Source organism: Ptiloglossa arizonensis, chromosome 1, assembly GCF_051014685.1.
Source record: "Ptiloglossa arizonensis isolate GNS036 chromosome 1, iyPtiAriz1_principal, whole genome shotgun sequence".
Classification (NCBI taxonomy): domain Eukaryota; kingdom Metazoa; phylum Arthropoda; class Insecta; order Hymenoptera; family Colletidae; genus Ptiloglossa; species Ptiloglossa arizonensis.
This window is the reverse complement of record NC_135048.1, coordinates 20,480,951-20,502,014: the sequence shown is the minus strand read 5'-3', so window position 1 is coordinate 20,502,014 and position 21,064 is coordinate 20,480,951. Positions and strand designations below refer to the sequence as shown.

At 36.9% G+C, this 21,064-nt stretch overlaps 1 protein-coding gene across 1 annotated transcript in view; it reads right to left on the bottom strand.

The window, feature by feature from the left end:
- Wdp (Leucine rich repeat protein windpipe) overlaps positions 1-20,661 on the bottom strand; it is a 44,720-nt gene extending 24,059 nt beyond the window's left edge. The window contains exon 1 of the mRNA XM_076322707.1: positions 20,579-20,661. The gene's annotated coding sequence lies outside the window, so the exon portion shown is untranslated. The remainder of the gene's footprint in view (positions 1-20,578) is intronic.
- Positions 20,662-21,064: the final 403 nt, after the last annotated feature.

Genomic DNA, 21,064 nt, shown 5'->3' with positions numbered 1-21,064 from the left:
GCACTTGGTTTTATAATTCAAGGATACATCGAATATACCATAGTATTCATTGACCCATTAATCACTAAAATTAATTTACTTTCAATATTCGTGTTTTCTGTCTGCAAAAGTGTCACTTGTCAGACACGTTCGTCGATCGATTAAGCGATAGAAATCGCACTTGGTTTTATAATTCAAGGATATGTCGAACATACAGTAGTATCCACTGACCCATTAATCACTAAAATTAGTTTATTTTCAATATTCGTGTTTTCTGTCTGCAGAAGTGTCACTTGTCAAACACGTTCCTTGATCGATTAAACGATAGAAATCACACGTGGTTTTATATTTCAAGGATATGCCGAACATACAATAGTACGCATTGACCCATTAATCACTGAAATTAATTTACTTTCAATATTCGTGTTTTCTGTCTGCAAAAGTGTTATATGCCGGACACATTGGTCGATTGGTCCTATAATTCAAGGGTAGTACGAATAACTTTCGACGTAATAATATGCATTAACCCATTAGGTAACCCAATTATTTTGCCTTCAATTTTCATGTTTATTACCTATAAAAGTCATGTGATATTTAAAGCAATTTTAATGTCAATAAAAGACCATTGACGCTGGTATACAATGGGTTAATAACAGCAGCTGGCTAACAATACCACAGTAATACACATTGATAATAGTTGATTCGTAGTTATTCAACTCATTTGCAGTGGAAACACGTCTTCGAAAGAAGATATGGATAGAAGGAAAATATTTTTCTTTTCGAAACAGAAGACCAGAGGTGTAGATTTTTCATTCAAATTGTGCATTTATAGTTAACGAATATTATGTCATTACTTTATAAGTTCCATTGACGTTGAATAAGTGAATGACAATGAGATATAACCATAAGTGAGTCAAAGTGTATGGCAATAAAATAAAGAATCACCTGTTACGTGTAACAAATTGTACACACTTTAAATCACATTAGCGATACATTGACTAGAACATAATATATTAAATTACTTGGAAAAACTTTTTTTCTAATAATTGCTTAGAAAAACTGACTATCCTAATAATATCTTACGTACAGTAAAGTACAAGAAACCATCTAGGAAGGAACAATAAAAGGTCTTACTAAAAATGAGAAAATTAATTTTTATAAATTTATATACACGTAAAATCCAATCTATCGTTAAAATTTCATTCGAAAAGGAACAATGTCCTTCACGAAACAGTGGCAATGATTAGTAATATAAGTTGCGCAAAGAATGTGGGTCAGTAAACTCTTTATGGCAGAAGCAAGGTCAACATGATGTCTGTGCCTCAACGTACAGGCAATATCCTGAAAACAAGTCCGTTATCCTACTAGTGACACCTCGATTTTAAGATCATTGCGCGATTACGTTCAATCAACCGGTCAACCTTCACCCTTTGTTAACTCGTATAAAAGAAACAGCAACAAGTATAATGCGCAGATGTGATTGAATTAGGGCTGAGACTGCTTGACGACTTTTTTTGTATTCGAATATTCGACGAATATAATTCGAATAGTTTCTCGAATATTCCGTACACTGATCACAAGTATTTGGATATTCGTAGTGATCGAATACCGTGTAAGGTAAATTATTAATCGAGTTCTTTTCAGACTGTATTCAAAATAATGTACAATGATTCAAGACAAGAGTTAATATTATACATGCTTAGATATAATATATTTTACCAGTATTTGTACTATTTAAATGATGCAAAAATAGAAATGCTTAGTTAAATAATAATATTTAAATAATAATATTTAAATTAAGAGAGAAATATCTTTTAAAGCAATTATTAATAAAAATTCAAATTAATACACGCGTGTAAAACGAGAAAGAAAAAACGAAATTAATAAGGAAAACTGATGATGATAATACAAAAGCAAATAGTTAAAAAAACATTAGAATTCATTATTCACAGTATGATGGTCGCAATACAACCGACGATTGAGCTCTCGCTTTGCATAACCGGAAAACAATGGGCTTCTTCAAACACACACGGTGTTCTAGCTATTACTGGCCAGCATTTCTTTCACAAATGAAACGTGTAAGAGAAAAATAGAAGAGAAGAAAGTGCAACCGTATCTTATAACGAATACAATTGCTGAAACCAATTTTCTGAATTTACAATCGATTTTGAATTGTCAACGAGACCTTTATTTTTATACGAACAAAAATTTCCACAGAAGAACAGATGTCAGAACAATTTCGACTCTGACAAAATAATGTTCAGGGTCACACGAAGTCAAAATTGAGAGACAATAAGTAGTATAAATCACTCAGTCGCTGTATAATGCCTCTCCGAATACTTAAAACATCGATCAATATGCAGAGTGAGCCACCTAATGTCAGTGTCCCAAAAATCTTCAACAACACGAAAGAAATCTCTGCGGAAAAAATTATTTGACTTGGGATGACAAATATTATCATAAGCAGATAATTCGTTTCAAAGATACATTTTCCGAAATTTATAAGAGATCGTGTCAAACAATATATTTGAATTTGAAAAACGTATACCAAAGTCTATTAGTAAAATTTTATTTACCACAGTAAATGCGTTACGCAGTATTTTCACAATTTGTCACCGCTCTTTCGTTAAGTTTACATACCTGAGATTATTAAATTAGAACAAATTCGAATTTTTGTCACCGCAGTCACGATAATAACATATTTTTCCTAATAACTCTTATGGATGCATTTCTCCTTCCAATGCTTTGATAAAAGTATTCGATTAAGCATTTAACTCTTATATAGGAGTCGCTTTCAAACGCATAATTGCGTCGGAGACAATAGGCTATTGGATCAGCCTTACTGATGAGTTCACAAACAGCCTAAGTAAAAACATCTTCTATTGGTAACCATTTGTTCCCATTAAAAATACTTCTTTCAGAATTTTACAAGGAAAGGTGTACCAATAAAAATCGCTAAAAATAGTGTATGATATTGAATTAGATTTTGGGTGGGTGTACGACGGTGTTGAACAAGGTGTTGCAACGTATAGTAATTTAAAATATTTGAACAACATGAATAAAGTACAAATATTGTTATTACGTACGAGTATTACGTACAAATGTTATTATTACTCGTATACCTAAGCGGAGATGTATTTGACTAAATGTTAACTGTCCAAGTATCTTTTCTCTCTCACTATGTTTTTCCGTTAATAACAAGTTCTCCGGTCAGTAGACGTTACATGGTTATAGTAAACGTCATTATACACGATTGGTATACTAATATCGTGGGCGTTACAAGTTTAAGGTGGAGAGTCTCGAAGCAGAAAGTAAACCTGCTTTTCTCTCCTGTCGAGTAAGTATTGTTTCTGGAAACCAGCCTACGAGACAATTAGTCAAATGTTCCACGATGACCCCAATACATGAAGTATGATTTTGGCAATGTAGAATTATCCAACCAAAACTGTGACCTCGTTAATAGACAAAGAACAATTGATTAGTTAATACGATAGAATAAAAACACTGCTGTCTTCTCGTCAGATATGTAAGAGAATTACCTTAAATTACTTACTTGTCTTTTATTTTACTTACTTTACTTACTTATTTTACCTTACTATTATTTCGCTTACTTTGTCAAGAAAAACTAAATTCAAAATATCGTGTTTAATATCGATCGATTGTTTCCTACGTTTACAATTTCTTCATAGTAAATTATAATATTTTGTTTCAAGAAAATTCTATTGTTTCTATCATTCACCGAGTGATCTGAGCTAGAAATGCTTTCACTTTATTTATAAGTTTTTCCAACGGTGCGCGATATTTTTCGAACGATCGAATCGGATCACTCATTTCGAGTGAATTTATGAATCAGACGATTCTCATTTTCCACGCTTCGATGTTCCTTAAAAATATTTCGTTTTCCATTTACGATCGAAACGTGCTGCGTAAACGTTGGCTGAAATTTTTGTCAACTTTTCCTAGAATTCCTAGAAAGTGGTCGGTTCGTTGGAGAAGAAAACGCTCCAAACCCGTTAGTCGTACGAGTTTCCGTATTTGCGAGGTATCGTCGCGAAAATATCTCGAATAGTTGGAGCGCAGGCTTTTCGATATTTAAAATTTTAATCTCTGGCAAGACGCGGGATAAATCTCAGGCAGGAAGCGGGAAAAATGTAACCGAATGCCGACCCGTCGACATTCTTCGTTCGATCTAAATTGCTCGCAGGGTCAGTTAAACCCCGGAAACTGGCATATCATGCCTCGTTACAACCGATTCTCGCATTGCAGCAAGAAAGGTCGTACAATAATGTCGAATCCAGTGACCACGTTGCCATCCACTTTGTTCGACTTTCATCCGTGACCTATACAGGAAGAGATTCGCGTACGATCGGTGTGACTCCAGTCAAGTCGGTTCTCGAAACATTATTCCAGCGGTTCGATCGTTCTACAGCTGGACGATCAAAATACTGTGCAATTCTGCCCACGACGAAACCTCCAGGATACCGACTAGCACAGAGACACGAATAATTGGAACACACTCGCTTTCCCGATCGTTCTCTATTTCTGTTCGAATAACAGAAACGGAGGAGCAACGTAACAGAAAATTTTCTCAAATATTGAACTTTGCGGAACAACGTTCTTTGCGTGTATCTCGAAGCGTTCGATCCCTTCTCAAATACAACGAAGGCTCGAACGTTTCTCAATCGAGATATTTTTAATTCCAATTATCTTACACTCCTCGATGTCAACAATTTTTACGCTACGACACCGTCGCTCGACTCGCGAATTATCTCGTATCTTGTTTCCATAAACAAATACGAGCGTAATGCTTGCTCAATCCTTGAACAAACAGGGATTTTTGTTCCCCAAGCGGTGTGGGTTATTCAACGACGATCGAAACGTAACGATCTATTTTACGATCATCTTTGCACAATTATTAAAGTATCTATAACGAGAAGAGTGAAAAGTAGGGCGACATACATTTTGTAACACGTTTTACGGAACATCCAATTAGTCTTCTGGTAAAGACACAGTTAGGTTTGCGCAATGTGAAAAAAAGTTCTGCGTGGAATTATACGATGTATCCACGTGTGTTTCAAAAAAAAAAAAAAAGAAAAAAAAATGGAACAGGAAACATAAGATACATCAAACAGTATCTGCAAACAAAGGTAACGCTTTATCGTTTGAAATTACTATTGTTACTTCGGTATTACATTCCCCTACGGTTTTTGACGAATATATAACGCTCAGTTATGCATTATACGTAAAAGAAACGTAAGTATCTTACGTTGTCAAAATGATATCGCAAACGATTCTGTTTAATCAGTTATTTTTTCTTCTTCTTTCGCCAACAGTTAGTCCCCGTGATAAAAACACTGAAACATCGATAACCTTCCGAATTTTTTTACTAACAAAGTGTTGCATATGCTTCGTTAATTTTCCGATAAATGCACAAAAAAATCAGACGGACGAATATCGTGTTACGTTCGCGTGTTTTCAAATGATAAAAAATCGTCCAGTATATAAAAAAATTATATATATATCAAGTAAACCTTATCTTATCTTATCTGGTGCAATCTTTCATGGAATTACGGTATAAATGTAGTTTCTGGCACACCGTGTGGCTCTATAGCCGAAAAATGATCTCATTGAAATATTCTTTACCGATATGATCGAACGGAATGTCACGCATATTTCCGAACATTTCTATCCAGTGGAACAAGTTAGGCCAACGTGATTCGTATTTAAAGAATTTAATCGGCGCACTGTGAGAATGTACCTCATTAGTTCTACAGTTTAACGACACTGGACATTTAGAGAATGCAGACCGACTATATAAATGACATAGTTTATTCAGATATCTTCCGATCTAACGAGTTTTACGGTACTTTCTGTTTGAAGTTAAATGTCGCTTTTTTCTCCGACTTTTTCCCAATATTATGAAAATAAAAAACAATGTAATCACGCGAGCCACACTAGTGCATTCTAGGAAGAATACTAAATCGAACATTTTCAAATAAATCAAATCTTTCATTTTTATATCGAAGATTTGCAAATTATCAATGTTCGACCGATCGGTCATTTTTGGTTTTATCGCAACCGCGGTATTTCGAAATGTTTCGTTTCTAATTACTAATACTCAATATTCGATTTTAATATATCCTTTAATATGAACTTCTCACAATTTCGTATGTTACACATCGTTGCGAAACTGTGTTAGAATTTTAATTCGTGTCTCCTAAAGGGGGCCAGAAAATTGTGAAAACGTTAACGAATAAATGAAACTATTACCTCCGAAACGATCTCGTTGCCAAAGAACACTCGTAAAAAATTGCAAAAAAATAGAAAATTAGAAAAATTAAGAGAAACGCGTCGATATTTACTATTTCTGTGAATCGAGGAACAATCGAACGCGATACTCACTCGTGCCTCGTTAAAAGTGTTTCGTTGAAGGGTGGACTGTTACGGAACCGCTTCCGACCCCCCTTGTGAGGAAATCAAGGTGTTCCGCGCATTTCGACCCATCGCTCGACTCGCAGATTACGTAACGCACCGTATCGCGACATTACATCAGAATTTCACCGTGTACGACCCGGTGCTGTCCGCAATAACGATCGTTTTCGTCGTCCGCGTCGGTTTCGCAGACCGCAAACGTAACGCGGGCCGCTCGCAGCGCCGCTAACCGCCACAGAACAACACGGAACACATGTACGAACAAAATGGAGACGACGCGACCGAGACGAAGAAGGGATTAAATAAATACGCGGAGGTCATGGGTCGTTTCTGTCGTCTTCGAGGCGTATCAGCATTGTTAATGCCAAGCTACTCGCAATCAATAACGTCCTTTTCTACTTTGCCGTCCAACCGTATGGAAAATAAAACGAAACTGTTCACTTTCTTCGCTCCTCGGCCGATGCGAGCGCGTTGCATGAATATTCGCGGGCCCCGATGTGACCCAAGGTGAGACTTTCTAAACGAAAGAAATCTCCTTTTTAATCGGTTGAATATTGTCGTGGAATTTATAGAAAGCCCCGTTTAAAAGTTACAAGCTCACCTCGATAAAAGTTTCGATATCGTCCACGCGACTGTTTGTTCTTTTGTTCTCTTTTTAACGAGGTTTTTCGTACCGACATTCGAATGGGTTATTGGAAAAAGTCTAATTCGTGATTGTCGGAAAGTCGACGACCTTTGCGAAAAGATAAGAAAGCGTTCGTTGGAAGTACGCGACACACATTTCTCTGCTTGAAAAATTACAAAACGTGAAATAATATAAGGTGTGCCAAGATATTCGCAGATCCCCTGCGGGTACCACAGTATGAGAATCACTGCTATACATAACTCGGACTACACCGCGTACGAGTTAACCCTCGGTCTGTCAAATGGGATCCATTAAACTTAATCATACGACTACAATGTTATTAATTATCTTAAGCAATGAGTCCTTGAAGTTTCGTAACTTTCTCTACGCACGAAGGAAATTGCCCCCCCCCCCCCCCGCTTGTATACTAATCACGGAGAACACTCAAAGTACATTTTCAATGTATAAATTCGTTAAACAGAAAATAGCGATCATTGAACGATTGTTAAGAAATAAATCTCTATAGTTCGCTAAAAATTGCTGCTTTGGCTACCTGCACCACTTAACCTAAAAGTTAACGTACAAATTACGTACACATTAAACTACTGCTTTCTCACGTTGAACGAGAAGACTAAGTATCCTTTAACAGGAGTTTCATTGTGCGGTTAATTGCAAGGAACTACGTGAAAACCGTACTTATGAAAAACTATTTTACACAATTTACCCGCCAACTTCGAAATGCTAGAACTTCCAAGTCATAGGAAGTAACGAGGTTAGGTTAATAACAGCATGCAGCTGTACATTGTCCATGCATAGTAAACGTATACTTCTCTTTACTTCCGTATACTATATTGTACTCGATATGTACATACCTAATGCATTTCATATTGTAATACATAACTCCGGAGCAATAAAGGCGTGCTGGTATTATTATTAACTTGACGATCCTTGAATCGCAGGAAACCGATACGCGTTTACTATCGTAAATAAGAAACAAAGAAATTCGTTTGAAAAACCATAACAAAGACGTGTACGCACGATAAATACAAAATATTTCACTATAGTTTTCATACTTGCAAACGTACATGCACCTTTTCACAGATTGTTGGATTCGTTTAGCGCGCTTACGTTGCACAAACCTTTCGTGAATTCAAGGACTAATTATTTCGCTTGAAATAAATAAAAAAATTCCAATCAATACCGACACGCGTCATCGTGCGGTGTATCATTGGAAAATTTAATTCTGAATTAATTTGAACGAAATGCAAACACACGTATTTGCCAATAATATCGGAAAAAGTTAATACGAAATTTTATCGTTTCTCTTTCTCAGGTTTCTCTCGTTTCGACTTTCATTGTTTCCTTCCGTTCCATTTCTGTTTTGTTTCTTCGTCTTATCATTCTGTTTCTCCCTTCCGGTCGACCCTCGGCTTCTTATGCGCCGCTCTGAGAATCATCGCGACTCTGTTTTCTTATTCGATGGCACGTGACCCTCGTGAAAGTTCACATGCGCAACACGTGCGTTCTAGGGTCGAGGGAGATTCATGAATTAACCGAGGTTCACTCGAGCAACAAACTTCGCTAATCGCCTCCATATTTCTGTGTAATTTGAGGTGTTCGCTCCATGTTGCCTCTTGCGGACCGATGTAACGGATAACCAGACCTGCGGTTTTGCGGAAAATGTTTAATCAAAGGTTTGTAATTAACACCGACAGGTAATTTCGATAAAGGTGAGAGCAGTCGACCGATCTCTATATTGATTACCTATAAATTTGAGAACACGCGTAACTGAGACGCGAACGCATTAAATTTTGTGGAAACCTAATCGATCGCTATGTTTCGTTCAGTCGGTGCTCCGAATAAAAGTTTTCAGCGCATGCCTCCTTTGCGCTTGATAATAATTTCAATTCACGTACCGAGAATACATCATTTAAATGAGGTTCGATTCGTAAAGGAATTTTTTATCGCTCGCATCGATTACGTAACGAACAATAAATCGTTTCATCCACGCGAAGATATTAATTACTGACACGGGAAATTATGCAACGACAGTTTTGCCATGATTAATAATGTCGAAAGGAGATTATAAAAATTGATTTTCATACATCGGAAAATTCACTTCTGGAAGACTGCCACGCGATTATCATTCAACGACACGTGACACTCTTCCGATTAAGGATCATCGTAAACAAATAGTAAAAACAGATGTCGGATTACCTGACAATAAAATACGGTCAAAATAAACAGTCGCCGTATGAATTTTTTGATATTCTCAAGTAATTTCACTGGTTTTTTCGTTTCCAATGAAATCGATATACTTCAATTTCGATTAGAGATAAAAAATTAATTAAAAATCACCGTATTTCTAATTATCTTGAACACGAAGCACGAGTTATGTAAGAGCGTTTAGAGTAAAAGTTCACTTGAAAACGGGGTAGGTAGTGATTTTTTCAAAGTAAATCGCACACTCCGAGAGTAAACGAGATAAACCAACAGCGCGAATCTCGCATTAGGTGTGTTTACGGACCCCACCCACGGAGAACACTGTATCCATGGTGAAATAATAATGCTTTGGAACTAAAATTTTAACAATTTCTTTGCTAGAAAATTAATCGTCGTCGACGTAAAGTGCCTTTGAAACATTTTTATCTTCTCGTCAAGTGGAATACATAGAAAGAACAAAACATTTCGACCTTGACTTTATAAAAATATTTTCCTCTACACCGATAAAACAATGAAGAACAACACCGTAATAAACTATATTTCGTTTCTTTGTAGTATTTGTATACAAATTTGCCTAGAGTGTATCACGTTGTACGTCTGTCTGTCAAGGTTTCTAATTATAAAATCATCCAATAAACGTGTCTTCCTATATTCCTTTACATTAGAGTTACGTTACATTCTATATACTCATCGTACAAATGACGTTAAGAATTTGTGCGATATGACGTTAAGAAAACAGATAAAAGTCGCGTTATTCTATCTTTAGCACGTATGAGAGCCTTATCATGCATCGATGAGCTTACGATAAAACACGCGTAAAACTTTATACGGATCGTACAGGTATCCGAAGAGAATTTTTTAATTAATAGGATCGCAATGATTGCACCTGATGTTGCGTAATAATAGGGCGCCTCGTGTCTGGAAAATGTTCAACTTATCAATTACGGTGGCCACGTTTTCCCTTAAAGAATGTTATCACGAGTAGCACATTATTCCTCTGTTTTCTGTATCGTTATATAATACACAAGTAACGGTATCGTTTTGTCAGTGTATTCGTTACACTGCACCCTATTGTAAATTTGTTCTTACGCATCAGAATAAATAATGTACGAAAAGAAATAAGAAAATATACGATATAAATTTTTTTTTTATGATATAGTAAAGTTTTCATCGAAGTACTGATTTCTTCAATCACGAAGAATGTTATGCTTTGAAAAAATCAAATTATAAATAAAATACAAAAAAAGGTTTGACCAATTCTATCGATATCTCCTTATCTATTCATCATTGACTTACAAGGTATCCTAGTCCAACAATCTTATCGTAGAACTACAAACAATCTTTGCTAGTTTCATTACACTTTCTTGTTACAACGAAACGTGGACAAGCAGGAAGTAATTAATTGGTCACAACTCTATTGCAACGACAAAAACTTTTAAATGCATCGACTTAACCATTATATACTTACAGTATTTGTACCGTTGTTACGTTCGAAATTAACAATTCAATTTATCATTTAGTGGAGAAAGAAAGTAAAAAATGTCTCTCGTACCGTAACTATTACACAACGGTATATAATTACACGAAACTCGTTAACGACCGAGATTTAACAATTCAGAGGTACAATAATCACCGAAAACAACATTTCAATTACCAAAGTCGAACATTATTAAAATAAACTTTGATTTAGGTGGTAACGCATACATTTACGTTGTCAAAACAATACCACGGAAGTGTCTTTCATTTAAACTGTTTACTATACTTATACGTGATCGCACACATAATTATGTAAATACACTTGGCATGATTGGCAGTCTTGCTTTGTCATTAACTGTATCGTTCTTTATTAAACGAAACGATACAAAAAAAAAGAACGACCTTCTAATAGTGATTATTTCCTGTCTCTATTATTCCAACATATTCAAAATCAAAATCATGGTCGGTGTATTTACGTTTTACACATCTACCTATTTATTCTTATTACAATATTTTATTCCTAATCGTACAACTAGCCAATGAAATGACACGTGACATCAAATTTGAACAAATTTCAAAAAATACTAGATTGTTCGATCAATTTTGTCGTTTCCTCCATTGTAAAAAAATACTACGACACTTCAACTACGAAGTCGACAGATCTACACGAAACTTCACACATTCGTTAAACGTTCATTAAACAGTAGTACAATCTTTGGAAAAATAAAACGACGAACCCAATAGCTCCGTTTCTTATCGAACGAGGAAACTTATTCACCTATTAAAATCGAGATTGCAACCGATACAAATTTAATAAGTTTTGTATTATATATAATTTCAAATCAAACTTGTCCAATCCATCGGATCGCTCTAAGGACAATCCAAGCTTAACATCACGACTGTTCTGTTAGCAAAAATGGCTGACCCAAACTATACCCCCGTAGTGTTAAAAGGTCGCGGCAGAAATAACCAAGGGAACGAGAGAGAAACTGAGACAGTGGATCGCTGGAACGAAACACACGGTTCTGTTAATGCAACTCGTTGGATCGAGGCAACTGAAATGGTAAAGGTGGGTACGATGACGTCGCGTGGTCGTAAACACCTAGGAACTCGTTATCATGACGGTACGGACGCATCGAACGTTGCATCGTCAACTGCAACTTCGCGTTGCATCTGACACATCGATGCGCGTGTGCAACGTAATTGTAAATTTCTCCCGGAAGAAAGTCCCGGTGGCGTTCAATGGAGCAACCAAATAAAATATACTTCGATCAGAAACGATATTTCCAGAAGAGTTTCGTGTTTCGTTACTTACTGTCATTACCGACCCTCGAGATTTGTCCATTTTCGTCCAACCTGTTTCACCGTTTCCAACTCATAGACGTATAAGCAATTTAAATCCTAATGGAGCAAATTTCTACAGCCTGGGATCATCAACGTGGAAGAAACTTGGAAACGCGAGGTAAAATATTTCCAGATTCTCGAAGAACGTTTCTGATCGCTCCATCCAGTATACACTCCGTGTACACGACAAAACGATCGATTTATTTTTAATAGACGTATTTGAAAGTTAACTGTAATGATGTAAGCACAGATTCAATTCTACCCATTGAATTTTCTATATTTGGTATAAAAATGGAAAGGTTTAATTATAGTAACGGAGTTACCCTAAATTTTCCTCGATAACAGCTTCGAAGCAATTTTGAGGACAATGTGTAGTCGCATGGACAGAGCTCGAGATTGTTACAAAGTTTGTAAAATTAACATCTTATCGTCTTGCCCATCGGTGTTTATCGACACTTTTGTTCGTAACGATCAACGTTACCTTGCAGTTTTCAATATTCCCTCGAGTTGTCTTTTCAATTTCCTAGAACGTCTCCATCAGGAAGGAACGATCACATCGAACCTAACGTGATCGTGAATTTACATTAAGCGCGCTCGCGATAAAGCTTTAATCGCTGCTGTGACGCGAATAGGTTAACCAGAACAGTCGCATCTACGAGGGAAAAAAATTCACGATACACGAGACTAATGTAGCCGGATGTCAGTTTTTCGGCCGGATACAAAGAAACGATACGCGTCTCAATTTAACACGGGACACAATTTGCTTCACGCTCGAGAAACCATCGCTTTAGATTGATTTATGGTGATCATAAAAGGACGTCCAGGGAAACGCTGATTATAAACTCGCGGTTTTATAGTGGAACGTAACGGGTGTGAAATTCACGCTGTGAATTTTAACAAGCCACAGCTTCCAGACCTAACTCCTGCAACCACTTCGAGTTCGGGAAAAAATATTTTACTAACGAGTTTATTGTTACAGCCGGATACCGGTTCGCTCGGAAATAAATATAAGACGAAAAGATACGATAAGCGAGCGAAGCACGGTAGACCCGGCGTTCGAAACAAAACCAATCCAACCTACGGGTTTCTAGTTCTGTTACATTCTTTAATATCAATTATAAGTCAATTCACAAATTGGTTGCACGGATTTCTGCCAATCGTCGCTTAAGCGCCGGCAATTACTTTCGATCAGTAACCTCTCAATTAATTGATTGGGAATCGATACTTCTAGACGATCGAGAGTTTTACTCGGCGAAAATCGTTTATCTTAATTAAATACATAACCGTCTCGATCGGTGGACAAATTTGTGACTTTTTTAGCGATATATATATATAGTATTTCTATGGTAAATATATTTCGATTCAATATCGCGCGATATTTCGATTTTGTTGGGTCGTCAGTCGAGCCCGACGAGGAATAACAAAAATCGAAATATCGCGCAATATTGAATCGAAATATATTTACCACAGAAATACGATAAACTTGCGAAGAATTGCACGAAATTGTGACGAACATTTCTGTAACATTAGAGATTACCGAACGTTTTCTAACGAAAGATTCGAGACACTCTTCCGAACTGGCAGCCATTTTTCAAATCAATTCAAACTCCGCAATAACGTCTAAAATATTATTGCAAGGTAATGCACACGTGGATAGCACGACGTAAATGAAATAGACGATTCAAAGGGTAGAATCACGCGTACGCGATAACGGCCGATAACTGATGGTAACGAAGTCACGTATACGTGACAGCGGCCGTCAACACGACTTAACTGTTTCTCGGTCGCGTCGGGGAATCTGTGAAAACTAAATAAAGGACACGGAAGAACCGTACTATCTTAATCAATGTGTCGTTTGTAACCGGCAAATTTACACAGTATCATCCACACGCTCGAAGCGAACCAGCACGGTGTTGGAATTTATCATTCGTGGAACGAACACAGATCTGCGTTAACATAAATTTGAAAAAAAAGAAGAAAAAAAGGAACCCAGCGGTCTTATTTATGCGCATACCCGGAATTAGGTACGCGCGAGTGTACCTGCATGACCTTAGATACCTCGTGGTATGGATGTACATTACGCAACGAAACGTTAACGGTGACGTGTAATCCTGGGACTCCGCGCAAGACAAATCCGAACCGTCATCCCATTCTCGCTTAAGAAACTTAAGAGTTTTAGAATCCTCGGCCTTGAGGTGACACAGTCGTGCTCTCAATAGAGCAATTTAGAACCGATGCGCCTTCCCGCGGAGCGAAGCCATTGGATTAAGCAGCACCCGAAATGATTAACAGTGATCAGCGCGCACTGGGGCAATGACAGTACACAGTTCGCACGAAAACTCGAATCGAGTTACATCGAAGAAAACCCCGAATCACTGTACCGAGCTAATGGTTCAAATATTCGCCGATACGAAAACTTCGATATGGAATCGAATGTTGCATCGTTGGCGAGAAATAATATCTTTAGAAATTCGATGTAGTATTCGCAGACGCGTATCGACGATTATTGTCAATCAAAGGCTCGATCCAAGAGATCGTTACATTCGTCGTTAACGGATTTTAATTAACTTTTCTCAAATGCTCGTATTAGGAATAGTAATATTGCAAAGGTAAGAAATAGAATCAACGGTGACTCCTTAGATTACTGCTACGTTTTTATTAAACACTTTTTCCTTAAAAAGTATCGTATGATAATGATTTGATTGAAATCGGTAGATTCGTTTTCTTTTGTGAGATTTCAAATTGCACCAGCTACATTTTGCGCGAAATTATGAACTTTGATATTCACGCACGATTCAATTATATTTTCCCCGATACTCGCTCGATGCGAGTAAATCGGTGACGTTGTTCGAGTTGTCGCGTTTTCTCGTTAAAGGAACATTATAAAAAGCGATTGCCCCGTCACGTAGTATTTTTAAATTTCGTATCAAAGAAACCACGTTTCACGAAATTAGGTGCCCGCTCGAGTCGCCCAAAGAAACGTTTTCCCTGATATTAACTGTGCCACGATAATAATGATTACAAAATTACTTGTTTCCCAAGCCGGAGACGGGAAGTGTGTCTCGGTGCGCGTGACTAATCGTGACATACGTGGCAATTCGATCACGCTTACACGTGTCAACCCGTCAATAACACTTCGATGCCGTGGTAGAAATAATTCCCAGCTACCCGGTAAAAGTCATTCCCAGCCACCCGGTAAAAATCATTTCCATTCGCGTGATCGAGTAAAGTCGTGGTGTTCCTCGCCATTGAAGTTTCCCTGTCGAAGAAGACGACAATAAGTACTTGGGACAGGTATCGAACGAGACAAAAGCTGCATTTTGTTGTTCCACGTAGAAATCCCGGTGAGAATAATCGGTCAATCTTCAGAGAGGGGACGAGCAATGAATGAAGCAGTTGTAAGAGTAACGGAGGTGTGTCAACCTGACATCACCGTAACAGTTTCCTTTGCCACTGTCGCAGCCACTATGAAATATTGAAACCAATGACGCAACGAGTTTCCGCGATACTCGAATTTATCCACGGTTAACGACAAAGAAACTGGTCTGCAGCGGACGATACACGTGATTGAAAATTATTTGATCGTTTTGAATTTATTCATCGTCTACTCGAACGTTTCTTATGAGAAGAGTTTACCACGATATTTCGTATTAGAGCAATCAATCGAGAGTTATTCGAATAATTTATATTTACTTAAATGCTACGAATAAACTTCGAATACTCGAGTACTTAATATTATTGTTAGAGTGTTTGAGTATACAAAAATCATTGCTCGAGTGCTCGGGTATTGGGATATTATTGTTCGAATATTAAGTAAAAGTATAATTTAAAAAAGAGCGACAGTTTCGACGTATTCGACCTAATGAATATTCTAATTATATTCACTGACTATTTGCGTCACTGAAGCGTTCGAATATTCAAATACACAAAACTTCACCAAATGGTTTCAACCGTAGTCGATACGTATACCGAATATAAACTTTCAACATACTTGTATTTTAAGGCTGTTTTCTAGATTAAACTTTGTAAGAGTTTAATATACCGAATGTCGTATAAGTACTTTTTTCATACTATTGACAATTATGCGGAGCCCCTGTGTACAAATTATGATACATTTAGAAGATATTATGAGTAATGTATGAGTAATACTTTCTGGAAATTAATGGAAAAGTGTTTCAATGTATTATAGTTGCATATCCACGCGCGCGCATTAAATCTTTACGATACAAAATTGTGTACTATTTAGGAAATTCTTGATTTCGTTATTATTTATTAACGTTACATCAACAACGAAGTCTATTTAGAAATTTTTGTAAAAACTTTTATTCCAAAGCTTGTAAAGTATTTCTTTTCTTGTACTATCGTACAAATATAATGCAATGATAATCGATAATTGTAACATTTATTATTGTAATATTTATGCGTGAAAATGATCAATTATATTTACGTACTCTGTGTTACGATACTATTCTTACTGTTGAAGAAGCAGACAAGTCACTGACGCCACAAACCGAAGAACACTTCTCACTCTGACAAGGTTAATTTTTCGATTTATGTTGACTCAGCAATTTTCATTCGGCTCGGTGAGTAGTAAATGCTTTCTAATTGTAAGTCCTTAACCTCTTTCTTATTACCCTGTATAAGTTAAATATTTAGCAAAATATGTACCGTACTTTATTTTGCGAATCGTCTAAAAGCATAATAATTATTTCTAGTACGCTATTACGAAAATTTACTCTTAGGAAATAAGAAACCGTTTCGGATAGAAAATTTAGTTTTTGTAATTAATATTTTACTTTATACTTTTCTTTTTCTACGTTTCTCGCCTGTGCCTGTATCGATTGATTAGAAGTAACAGTATAAAAAGAACGATACGAACAGTTGATAAATTAACAACCTAAGTAGTTTATTGAGTGAACGCTAATAATGAGTATAAATGATGGCAAAGAGTATTGAGTCGTATAATAATGTTACACGTATCTTTTTTTAAAAACTGAACCGTTCGTGTAATTTATTGCGTTAATACTGTGTTTATCAGATGGAGATCTTCTAGATAAGATTAAAGAAAAGGTCTACTTTTAATAGCAAAGCCGTGTACATTTATCGTTATATAATTACGCAATCTGGACGATACAGAAGCTATTAAGAGCGTATAAGTTACACAACATTGTAAAATTTCAATTTTCCAGAAATATTGTTAACTTTTTAAACTGGTAACGTTGAAAGCAGAAATATAATTAAAATTAATTAAAATAACCGACATTATTTTTGCAAATGCTTCGTTTACGAAACAATAATGTTGTCGAAGCCCGATCTAAAAAAAAAAAAAAGTTTTTCTTTAATGCATCAGCTGACTCAAGATAACATAAGAGAAGTACCACGATTCTCAGATACGAATTAAATAAATATATCGCGAAAAATACTTCGCAAAATTGATCCAAGAATTTCGTTGAGAGCTGAAAATAAACGTTAATCGCGATATAAGCAAACGACCGCATTGTTCGGTTAAAGCTATAATTTAGTCGCATGGATAAAGTCTTTATTTAACCGACAAGTTTGTGAGTCATGTTTCGAGCATAATAGTGATAAGTTCATTCAAAGACGCACTGTTATTTCACGAGTGCGATACAAATAGAGATTCGTATCCAGAATTGTTCTGCAATCGGATTAAACAAACGCATTGTAATATCGTTCGCATACGAGAACAATTAGTAACGCGAGCTAGCCAAACAAGTTTCTAAATGTAAAATGCGTTTTCACGCCATTGAAAATGAAAGTGCTTAATCGGGGAACGATCTACTCCCATTGATTCACATAAAGTGTACAAATTTCTGATAAATAATCGTCTGAACCAGAAATAAGGGACCATCTCGGATAAAAAATTTCGCATCAACGGATAAACGTTATCGTTTATAACCAATACTTTACAGACTACTGTCCGGGCTCGTTAATTCAGTTACAACTTTTGTATAAATAGAATTCACGTATGCAAATTTGTACCTTATCGTTAAAGTATGAACTAAAATTGAATAGGAATCAATATTTCGTTACTCGTTTTTTCTCGAGTCTTTTGTCTACATATTTCGAGCAGAAATTGGCGTATTTGAATGATTGTAATATTATTTCAGATACGCCTCAACAATAAAATATTAACACATTTACTATTGTTCTTCGATGAGTAAATACATAAGAAATATTTAATTCGCACAGAACTAATAGAACCCGAGAATAAAACGTTACGCATTATTTATTTTACCTAGATAAAAACGGAATATAATATTCTTCAATTACTCGACTACCAAATACCAATATATTCAAGTGAGTACAAAATACTCGGGTATTTCAAAGCTGAAAGTATCCCTTAGTTACAGAGCTACCGAATACAGTACTCGAATACTTTTGAGTATTCGATTTAGAATGAAATACAAACGTATAAGTTATTCATCAAATACTTTCGAGTATTCGATTTAGAATGAAATACAAACGTATAAATTATTCGTCGAATACTATCGAGTATTCGATTACGAATGAAATACAAACGTATAAGTTATTCGTCGAATACTTTTGAGTATTCGATTTAGAATGAAATACAATCGTCTAAGTTATTCGTCGAATACTTTTGAGTATTCGATTTAGAATGAAATACAAACGTGTAAGTTATTCGTCGAATACTTTTGAGTATTCGATTTAGAATGAAATACAAACGTGTAAGTTATTCGTTGAATACTTTTGAGTATTCGATTTAGAATGAAATACAAACGTATAAGTTATTCGTCGAATACTTTCGAGTATTTGATTTAGAATGAAATACAAACGTATAAGTTATTCGTCGAATACTTTCGAGTATTCGATTACGAATGAAATACAAACGTGTAAGTTATTCGTCGAATACTTTCGAGTGTTCGATTTAGAATGAAATACAAACGTATAAGTTATTCGTCGAATACATTCTGAACTGTGCTCGTTTCCGGTTTCGAAGAAGAGTCACCATTTTCTCGGCGAAGTTCCACATTTTCATGCAACAAAGTTTATCATCATTTATCCAAGATCAAAACAAAGTTGACCTGCACGCTGTTGCTCGACCCTGACTGTCTCGAGATTGCGTTGCTCGGTTTCCAGCATTTCGTTCTAATTTTAGAAAAACACGGCCACGCGGCTAATACCGGAAGAGCAGTTTTACCAAAGTCATGAGCCGCGCGCGATAGGTATCGAGCCTCGTCTACTACACGGGACACAGGTAGAAATGGCTGTCCATTTGCATTACAAAGAAAGTACGACCAAGCATAAAATAAAGGATCGCGTTACGTATGCGTTCGGAAAGATTGGACTAGATTTAGATCGGTATTAAAATTACACGTTGTTCCGTCGATAAGACCCTTCAACCGCAGATCCCGTGTAAAAATATCGGTGGAAAATCTGTTCTTCGTTTTAATCTTCAACTTCTCGACGGGGTCTCGTATTTTCGTCAAGTTCCCAATAGCGTGTTTGCTCATTGTTTCCCTTAACCCTCGTGAACTGCAGATTGACGCAAAAGGAAACTTTGAATGTTCATAACTCATTGACAATGTCACGAAAGACGTTTAATTGCTCGAAGAATATTTTAAACGACGCCAATAGAATTAAGTAATAATGTAGTTTTATCGTAGCTGATTATTTATACTATCAGCTGATAATATAAATGAAATTTTTTCGATGGATAATTAAAATCGAAAAACGACGAGAAAAATTGCTTGTTCCGTATTATTCGTATAATTTTTGACTAAATAATTATTTAGTCTACTTCAACTCGTATTATTTTAACAAAATGTATTAACCTCTATTAACGCGTACACTACCTTTCAATAAAAGTAATTTGTATGCGTATAAATCTGACACAAAAAATAACAGTTTGACTATTTTAAACCAGTTAACAATATCCGCGTAAAATTTTACTGTTTCCAGGAAAACGAATATTTTCAATAAAAATATACGTAACTTCAAAGACACGAACATGTTCCTTGGACAAATAGAAATAAATTTTCGATGTACCGGACACACGGCTACTCCCGAGCGGATAGCGTATACGTTTCGAGTACGGTCAGTAAATACCAAAATGAATTGAGTATTTTATCAAAAAAGTTATTAAAAGCCTGCCTCGGTACGGGTCAACTTTTCCCCGGAGCCAATATAAAACATTAAAATTTTCCTAAAAATAAACCGCCCCCCTCCCCTCCCCCTTCCCGAAAGAGTGATACTCGGAGTCGGTGCAGTCCCGTGGAAAATAAAAATTACTGTCTGCACCCGGTTACACGGTACGGGAAGCCGCGATTGAAAATCCCACCGACCGACCGATGGGATCGCGGTTTCTAACCTCACTCTATAATTGAGCGCAAACCGGGACCTCGCGACTCGGTTCGCGCTCAAATTCTCGCGCCCGTCTCGTGCAACTCGAAATCAAATTTCTCGTCGAGACGATCAGCTGCTCGGCAATAGTTCGCTGTAAACACTGTTAACCCTTACCTCCTGCGTTCCTGGCGGTCGTTGCTTGTATCCTGGTCGCAGGAAAGTATCCTCGAAGGTCCTTGAGGTTCACCGACACTTGAAACAAGACGGCGAGAAACCGTTGGCGGAACGTTATCGACGCGACGCGCGATAAAAGGTGACACGGTCGGTTGGTCGGTTGGTCGGTCGGTCGGTCGGTCGGTCGGTCGGTCGGTCGGTTGGTTTCGGGGCGACACTCGAAAGGTTCGTTCTCTCGTTCGATCGGTCGGTCGCAGTTGAGGAGGTCGGTCAGGGCCGGCGAGGAGAGCCTGACGCGCGCGTGAGACGTATTCGCGGCAAGATCGAACCGACGAAAGATACGATCTATCTTAGCCTGAGGCCGAGTTAGGACTGTGGACTCTGACAGACCGCAAGTGAAAGAACGTAGTCAGCGGGCAAGCCTACCAACTCTCCGCTCGGCTCTCGCGGCCCCACCACGTTTCGCGATGCACACTTGGTAGCGAT